A 9,861-nucleotide genomic window follows, 5' to 3' on the forward strand; every position below is an offset into this window, starting at 1 on the left:
GCTACTAGACGTCAGAAAACACACGGAAATGAATTCTCTCCTAGAGCCTCCAGAAGGAGTACAGACCTGCTAATACTTTGATTTCAGCCCAGTGAAACCCATTTTGCACTTCTGGTCTCCAGAATTACAAGAGAATAAATTTCTGTTGTTTTCAGCCACTAAGTTTATGGTAGTTTGTTACAGTAGCAATAGGAAATCAATATACCTTCTCTTCACTGTTTAGTTTTCCATTTTAGCAAGTGTTTCATGCTTTTGTAATCATTTGTGTACTCACCTTCCCTCTAGATCAGTGGATCTCTATCGGATCCAACAACCTATCTTAGCATGCACTTTTCACTATCTTGAAATGAAACTCACCTACACTCATAATTTGAGAAATCAACACAATGCCCTACCTATAATATATGGAGAAATACAATGAAAGTAATTTATAATAAAGTGATATTGATTTTGATATGTAAATATTTGGGCATGATCATACGTTAAGACAACTAAGATAGGAAGACACTGATTCCTATAATAGAATTATTATATTATGAATGTAACAGCTACATATGCAAACCAATGCAGGTGTGTTTTGTTGGTGATTAAAATACCAAAAAGAGTCAATATTGTGCATGACATTTGTTTTGTAGAACTCTTGGTAAGTTCTTCTCAACAAATAACCCAAATGAAAGCATAATCATTCCTTGATATTCATGGTAGTTGCATTCTTGGAGAATTCCCTATAAATTAAACTGTATGAAAATTCTTTTTGTTTATTGGTTAATATCTGGGTTAAATAACATCAAAAAAGTTTTCACCGCATGAACGACTGGTAAGACATTGGGAAGTCATGTGGGATAAGGGATATTTCTTCACATGTGATATATCCTGTGACCTACCGAATGTCCAACATCTTGAGCCTCTGCTCACTAAATGCTAATGGAACCATGTAATCATTACAACAACCAAAAGTGTCCCCACGAATATCCAAAATCCTCCACGGAGAACCACTGCTATGTACTCTCAGCTCCGTGTAATCAGTGATTGTGTCTTAATCATGTAAATAACTCCCTGAATCTATCATGGCTCCTATCACATAAAAGATGGTAAGTATCTACGTGTATTATGAAGAAAAGTTTATGCAAATGTTGTGTAGTGTGTTATAACTATCGACAAGTCACAGTGGGTTGATAATATTCAAATCCTCTATATCGTTTTTGTTTGTTTTAAAAAAACAGGTTTATTGAGATATGAGTGATACAATTTAACCATTTAATGTGCACAATTCATTGGTTTAATTACATTCACAGATATGTGAAAGCATTACCAGCATCAATTTTAGGACATCTTTTATTACCTCAAAAAGAAATCCAACACTGTTTAGCAATCCCCCCCTATCCCTCCATTTCCCTCAGCTCTCAACAACCACTAATCTCTATAGATTGTTATTCTGGATATTTCATATAAATGGAATTAGGTAATATGTTCTATTGTGAAAACTTCTTTAATTTGTCAAGTTTTCAGGATTCATCCACGTTATAGCATATATCAGAACTTCATTCACGTTTTAAGATATAGTTTTTCTGTCAATTGCTGCGAGGTGTTAAAATTTCCTCCTATGATTGTGTAGGTGTTTATTTCGTTTTTAATTTTGTCAATTGCTGCTTTATGTATTTTGAGGCTTTAGGCATATATATGTTTATTACTGATATATCTTCCAGCTATATATTGACTCTCTTTTATCATTATGAGATGTAGTTCTTTATTCTGGATAATACTCTTTGTCTATTTTATGTACTTTTAATAAATACAAGCCAATTTTCCTATTTGCTTTATGTGTTTTTCTATACATTTGCTTAAGCATTTTCTGTGTGTACAGTTGGATCTTGCTTTTGTATTCATTCTGATAACCACTTTCTTTTAATTGGAATATTTAATCTATTAACATTTAATAAAACTATTTTTTTATATTTGGATTCAGGCATACTATTATGTTTTTTTTTCAGTTTGTTACCTCTATTTTCTATTTCTCTGTTTTCTTTTCCTACCTTCTTCTGAACATTTTATAGAATTTTATTTTAATTTTTTATTAATTGTTTAGCTCATGGTCTTTAAATACATTATAAACTCATTTTATAGTTCTCCATGATTTTGTAATTATTGTGTAATCATTTATTATAATTTTGGGTGCTTTTATTCATTTTTAAAGATCTGAGTTTCCCTCTGGTATAACTTCGGCCTGAAAAACTTCCTTTATTATTTCTTGCAGAATTACCTTGTCAGATCAAATTCCTTTGGTTTTCTTTATTTGACTTTATATGTCCAGGCATGGATTCTTGGAATTAATTCAGTTTGGGGTTTGCTAAACTTTTTGAATCTATATATTTTTCACCAAATTGGTAAGATTTCTGTCATCATGTATTCAAATATTTCATTCTACCCCATTTTCCCTCTCCTTCTAGGATAAATACCTATCCCTAGAAGGGATAGGGGTTATATAAGACATTTTGAAACTGCTCCCAAAGATTCCTGAGACTCTTTTCATTTTTTTCCACTCTCTTTTCTCCTCCTTCTTCAAATGTTACAGTTTCTATTGATCTACTCATATCTCGAGATTATCAACTCTTTCTTTTTCATCTCTATTCTGCTAGTATGATCATTCAGTGATTTTTTAAAAAATTTGAAATCTTATATTTTCAGTTTTAAAGTTTCCATTTGTTTTTTAAAATTGTATTTCCTATTTATTTTCTGTTTTTATGTTTTCATTCAACACAAGTGTATTTTCTATTACCTCACTGATCATGAATAAAATAGCAGGACTTTAAAGTTCTTATCTAATAATTTCAGCATCTAGGTGATCTCAGGGTTAGTATGTATCAGTTGTCTTTTCCTTTTAAATGACATTTACATTTTTTGGCTCTGAGTAAGTCAAGCAATTTTTGAACGCATATGCTGATATTACATATGCTGTGTTGTGGATTATCTGGATTGTTATACAAAGTCTGACAACTAGTTCATGAACTGGTTGCACGGATGTTGTTAACCTTTTTTTGATAGCAGAGGGATTATTCATTATGAATTTGTACCAGCTGGACAAACAGTTAACCAAGTTTACTATTTGGAAGTGCTGAAAGGGCTGCATGAAAAACTTAGACGACCTGAACTTTTCGCCAACAATTCATGGCTCTTGCATCACGACAATGCACCAGCTCACAGGGCACTGTCTGTGAGGGAGTTTTTAGCCAGTAAACAAATAACTGTATTGGAACACCCTCCCTACTCACCTGATCTGGCCCTAATGACTTCTTTTTTTACCTGAAGATAAAGGAAATATGGCAAGGAAGACATTTCTATGACATTCGGGATATCAAGCATAATATGATGACAGCTCTGATGGTCATTCCAGAAAAAAGAGTTCCAAAATAGCTTTGAAGGGTGGACTAGGTAGTGGCATTGGTGCATAGCTTCCCAAGGGGAGCACTTCAAATGTTACTGTAGTGATGTTCAAAAATGAGGTATGGAGCATTTTTTCTAGGATGAGTTTACGAACTTAATTGTCCAACCTCATATTATTTCAACAAGTGTTGATATTTTTACTTTGCCAGACAATTAATTCAGATAGATGAAAATTGTAGACCCTCACATCTGTGATGAGCAGTGGCTGAGTTCTGAGTTCAGTTATTTAAGCCTCAGGTCTTAGATTCTAATCATTCCTGTGCAAGCCTGATTGAGGGACCAGCCAGCTTTCCCTGATTCCTCTGGGTAACAGATGATTAGGTGTGTGTGTGTGCGTGTGTGTGTTAATCATAGTTTTAACCATCACTTCAAATGTGGCTGACCTCAGGATAAAGCTGCAACAAAAGGAACTCACCCTTGTGCTGGTCATTTGCTGCAAGTTTCTACTCTCCCCCCAAATTTGCCGGCTTTGTAGTCTTCAGATGCAGGTCCTTCTAGATGGTTTCATTAGTTTTTTGTTTTTGTTTTTGTTTTAGTTTGGGGAGGGGCTGTTCATTTGGGGAGGATTGGCTTCTTAAAAGCTTATTCTTCTATATTGGAAATGTGTTAATTTCCTTTTCAGAAAAATAACTTACAAAGGTATTGAAATTAATCATATTTAAGCTCTATATTATTTTACTTGAATTTGACATTCATGATATGTGTTCCTCTTCCATAGAAGCAATCAAAGTCATTAGACTGTGTTTTGCTCTAGAAATTCACCAATTTCTACATCAGTAATAGTTCAGACCTCTGGATAGCAGTGTGCCTGTTTAAAGCTGCTACTATGACTCTGTTAAAAGTGGGAAGGTTCTGTGACAATTTTGCAAATGGATAAAAATACTAGTGGGCTTTCTTTGAACTCACCCTGGGTGTTAATTGCCCCTATTTCTGAAAGCAGCAGGGGAGAGGAAAGTTGGCAAGGAAGAGTAAGAGCAGCCAACACTGCCTTCTCTTTTCTGTGTGCTCTGGTGAAAAGGGAATGAATTATTACAGAAAGATGAAAATCTTTTGGTTTGCCCTGAATCAGGCCAGCATGCTTGATGACTCAGGGAAGGCATTGATGGGTACAATGTTAAAAGAAGAAAGTAACAGCAAGGGCAGGTTATGAACACATTGTTCTCCTTATAAAATAGCCACTTGCCTACTTGCCCGATACAAAGAATGATTTATCCAGGCAAGAACACCCTGTAGGGAAATGGATCAAAAGAGAAAACCAACAAGTGAGGTGAACTAGAGCAGGACTTCTCAGACTTTAATGTGCAAGCCAGTTTTCTGGGGGACCTTGTTCAAATGCAGATTCAGACTCAGCATTTCTGGCTGGTCCTGAGATTCTGCATTTCTACCAAGCTCTGGGATGGTGCAGATGCTACTTTAAGTAGCAACAATCCATAGGCTTTCACACAGCAGTATTTTACCTAGGACTGACCCTGGTGCCAGGTGAGGAGAGTCAAATGATGATTTCATTTATTTTAGTGCCAGGAAAAATTCCATGGGGGAAAGTAGAACAATTTTTGCTTGGGTTGGTCAATTTTTTATGCATATTCGAAATATGATGTTAATTTATTATCGAGGATAGCACTTATTAAGCTCCCAGTCATTCTGGCTGCTGTGCAACAACACAGTTTGTTATGTGTTGTGAGGTGTCAACAGATGTGTTGTTGATGCTAATGCAATTTTCCTCACTCATAATTATTATAAAAGTACTATTTTAAGTTTGAGATTACATTACCCTGGTAACAGTTCTTTGGGGGAGCATTTCACACTGTACTTTAAATCTGTGGGCTTTTTTCCATATGCATTAAGAAATGAACACCTATTTTTATTTGTAAATAAACATGTGTTTTTATGTTATGTTTTATTCTAGATTTTAATATTTATGATTATAAGATACAGAAAAAGAATTAAATAGTTTGTTCTTTGCTTTGTAACTATATTCTATTCTCTGAAACACAAATTAAAACAGCCATGAGTTTTCTGGTTTTGAAAGGCTGTTGGGAGAGAGCAAGGACACTAAAATGTTAAACTATTTTAAATCAGGATACTTTGATGATTTAGTAGGACACTGGGAAATAGTACCAGAAAAATACTTTTGTGGAAGTTTAATAAATATGGTTGGCTAATCTTTAAAATGTGATGTCAAAATAGTCTGGAAAAATTTATTTGGCTCCCAAAGACACTCCGTCCATTTCACACAACCTGGTCATAATTAAGATTGTCCAAACAAAACTCAGTTACTTTGTCTTTAGTTCCACAAGCATATTTTACCCTGAAAAATTATATGCACACTGAGGATTTACATTCTCATTCAGCAAACATTCACTGTTTCTAAAAGGTCATGTTGAGAGATATATAAGACGTCCATTTTGATCCAGTAGAGAAAAAAAACATCTATTCTGTAAAAAGATATTGAAAAATAAGTAAAATAAAATTAAATCCACCACCTAAATGAGAGGCAAAGTGATTTAGTGATTCAAAAGAAATGGACAGAACCATATCCCTCTGGAGTTTTGAGGGAGGTGCACAGTAAAAGAGAGTCATGGAGGCTAGTCTTGAAGGATTAGTGGGTTTTTGACAGGCATGCAGAATTAGAGCCAAAAGGACCTCCTTGTCAGAGGCTCACAGGATCATAGACCAAGGGAAAGGCAAGTATGGGTATGTTTAGAGAATGCTGTAAATGAGTTACAGGTAAGCTAAGCCTCACCCTGCTCTACTGTTAGCTTCAGCTGTTTACTCCAGTGAGGTAAAGCACTGTTATCATTTTCACACATTTTTAGGTTAGTGTTTGCATTATCTATTACTGTGAAATAAATTATCCCTAATGGCTTAAGAGAGCACCCCCACTTCTTCTCTTCTCATGATTCTCTGGGTTGACTGGGTGGTTTTTCCTTTGGTGTCATGTGATGTCTCCCATATGATAACAGTCAGAAGGTGACTGGGGCAGAAGTCATTTAGCACCCTTGACAAGGGTGCTGAGATAGCTGGAACTCTCTCCCTTTTCATGCGGTCTCTTCATATGATTTTTCCATATGGACTATCAGGACTTCTTATATGGTGATTCAGAGTTCCCAAAAGTGAGCCTTCTAAAAGTAAGGAAATAAAATTTGCCTGCTTTTTTGAAAGCTAGTTCTATAATTGGCACCTCTGTCATATTCTTCTGGTTAATATGTGTCACCAGGTCAGTCAGTCCAGTTTCAATGTGGGAGGGGACGGCATACCATGTTTCTCCCAAAAATAAGACCTGATCTTATATTGAGGTTTGCTCCAAAAGACGCATTGGGGCTCATATTCAGGGGATGTCATCCTGAAAAATCATGCTAGGGCTTATTTTCTGGTTTGGTCTTATTTTGGGGGAAACACGCTAATATGTGAATATCAGAAGAAGTGGTACGTTGGAGACAGTCTTTGAAGACTAGCTACTCCAGGAAGCAATAATTAAGGTTTAAATTATGTAATATCAATGAAAAATTAAATAGGTAAATACCACTTTTTCTTAGAGCCATTTTATGGTTGAATTGAGATTTCGTGATCATTTTGGCAGTGTAATGTAGGGAAGAGAAAATCAAGGACAAAGCTAAGATTTGAGCCTGCATAGCTGTAAAAATTATGGCATTATTAGTAGTGATTATATAGGCAAAACAAGTTCTTAAAGTAAGTTATTAATAGAAAAGCAGTATTTGGAAGCACATCTTCAGTATAAGGTGTGAATTTAATTGGCTGAATCTGAGTTACCAACAGAACACTCATGATACGGAAAGGCAAGTGCACAAGTGTGTCATTTACAGTGAAGTTAGGGCACATTAGTGTCTTATCAGATCGTAGTTTTAACATCCTAATAGTGTCATACAATGAGTTGAAAACCTGTTCCTCTATTATGTATTTCTTAAACTCAACATCTGAAAGATGTTTTTAAAACTTTTTTTATAATGTTCATTTAAATTTTTGGGGCCACATGTTTCTGTGCATGGATTTTTTTCCATGATCTATTTAGTTTTTCTATTTCTTTTTAAGTCATTTCTGGCATAATTTGGTTTTACGCAAAACTGTTTATTTCCTCCCAAATTTTAACTCTATTGCCATAAATATTTGTATGTCTCATAAATTTTTAATCTATAGTGTATCCAGAGATTTGTCCGTTCTTCCTTCTTGATGTGTGTGTGTGTGTGTGTGTGTGTGTGTGTGTCTTCATTTCACTAGGCTTTTTAAAAAAAAATGCCTTTAATTTTCTAAATCTTCACATCATGTCTGTGGCAGGCACAATACTGGTTTTCTCAAAAAGGTCCACTTCTTAATCCTTAGAACCTGTGAGCATGTTTTGTTACATGACAAGGCAATTAAAGTTGTAGAATGAAGGTTTCTAATTATCTGACCTTAAAATAAAGATGTTATCCTGGGTTATGGATATCCTGGATATGGGTGGACACAATATAATCAAAAGGATCCTTGAAAATATCAGAGTCAAGTGGTATGAGAAAGACTTGACTGGCCATTGTTGGCTTTAAAAGTGGAAGGAGGCTACAGGTCAAGGAATGTGGTCAGCTTCTAGAAGCTGAAAGAAGCAAGGAAATTACTTTTGCCTCTAGAAACCCTGCAAGAAATCCAGCCTTCCTCACACCTTGATTTTAGCTAATGAAAACACATTTTATATTTCTGACCTCCAAAACAGTGATAATAAATGTGTTATTATTATTATAAGTCACTAAAATTGTGATAATTTCTTACAACAGCAATAGGAATTTGCTATTTTGGTATCTGGAATGGGGCTGCTGTACTGTACAGAAAAATGTGAAAGTAGCTTTGGAAATTGATATTGAGCAGAGGCAGAAAGAATTTTGAAGAAAGCAGAAAAAAACCTAGATTGCTTGATGAGAATGTTAGTAGAAATATGGATGTTAACAACTGTGCCAGCAAGGGCTGACAAGGAAGTGGAAAGCATGGTAGAGAAAACATATATTGTTTTTGAGCATGCCTAAATCGTCATGAGCAGTCTGTTAGTAGAAGTATGACATCAAAGGCTCTGTCAGTGAGGGTTCAGCTGGAATTGAAATGAGGATTGTATTATTGGGAATTGGAGGAAGGTGGATCCTTATTTAGTGGCAGAAAATTTGCTGAATTGTGTCCTGGAGTTATGTGAAACACAAAGCTTGTAAACGACAAACTTGGGTACTTACCTGTGGAGATTTCCAAGCAGACTTGTAGGTGTGGCTTAGTGTCTTCTTGTTGCTTATATAGTAAAATGCAAGAGGAATGTGTTAGATTGAGGAAGAACATAAAAAAAAAAAAAAAGAAAAAACACCAGGACTTGATGACTTGGGAAGTTCTCAGTCTATCAAGACTAAAAATTGTGCTCTGGAAAGAAAGAGAAAATTTGTTTGGAAAAATTTTTGCTAGTGCCTTAGAAACATCAAAAGGTCAGAGTATCCAGTTACACAGAGGACTCTTTTATTATTGTGTCGTGACTTTATTTATCCATAACAATGCTTATGAAATCAACTTTGTCAGTATTATGTCTTTTGGGTAGATTGTGTGTGGTAACTTTTTGTCTATCCCTTTACATTAACAACGTTTTGAATTTTTCTTTTAGGGGTCACATTTGAAATATATACATAGATTGTTATGATTTTTAAAAGCAATTTGAGAATCTTTGGTGATTTTAAATCATTTACATTTAATGTTACTGCTACATATTTACTTATATCTCTGCCATCTTATATTGCTCTTTTATTTGATATACTTTTCTTTACTTCTATGATTTATGTTTCCTATACTCTATAGGATTGATAGAGTTTGTTTTTATTCTCATGTCTTCTTTCTACTGGTTTGGAAATTATATGTTTATTATCATTACTTTAGTACTTACACTTAAATTTCTACATATGCAGTAATAGAATTTTTAAGACCCATTTCTGCATTCATAAAAGAATTTAGCAATATGCTCACTGTCATTCCATCAAACTTTACCCTTTTGTTACTTCTTGGTTATCTGAATAGCTCCATGAAAGTGTCTCTTAACACCCCGACTCTCAATTCCTTAACCTCTTTTCCTCTAACGATCTTAATCTTTCATCCAACCTCAAAAGGTCATTATATTATCCTACTCTGAACTTTTTCATTACTAATAAATGTATTTCTTCCATAATCTCAGTTGGTACATATCCCACTCTCTCCATTGTCTCATCTCTTTTCATCTCTTTCCTTCCTCTCATGTCCTGAATGTAACATTTTTAAAAATCCTGCTTGGTTTTTTCTCTGCGTCCCTAAAACTGTCTCTGATTAGTTCATTCACATAGTCTTTTCTTTAGATTCCATATATAAGTGAGATCATATGGTACTTGTCTTTCTCTTTCTGACTTATTTCACTTAACATAATGTTCTCTAGAT

The sequence above is a fragment of the Rhinolophus hipposideros genome, assembly GCF_964194185.1.
Source record: "Rhinolophus hipposideros genome assembly, chromosome: 11".
NCBI lineage: Eukaryota > Metazoa > Chordata > Mammalia > Chiroptera > Rhinolophidae > Rhinolophus > Rhinolophus hipposideros.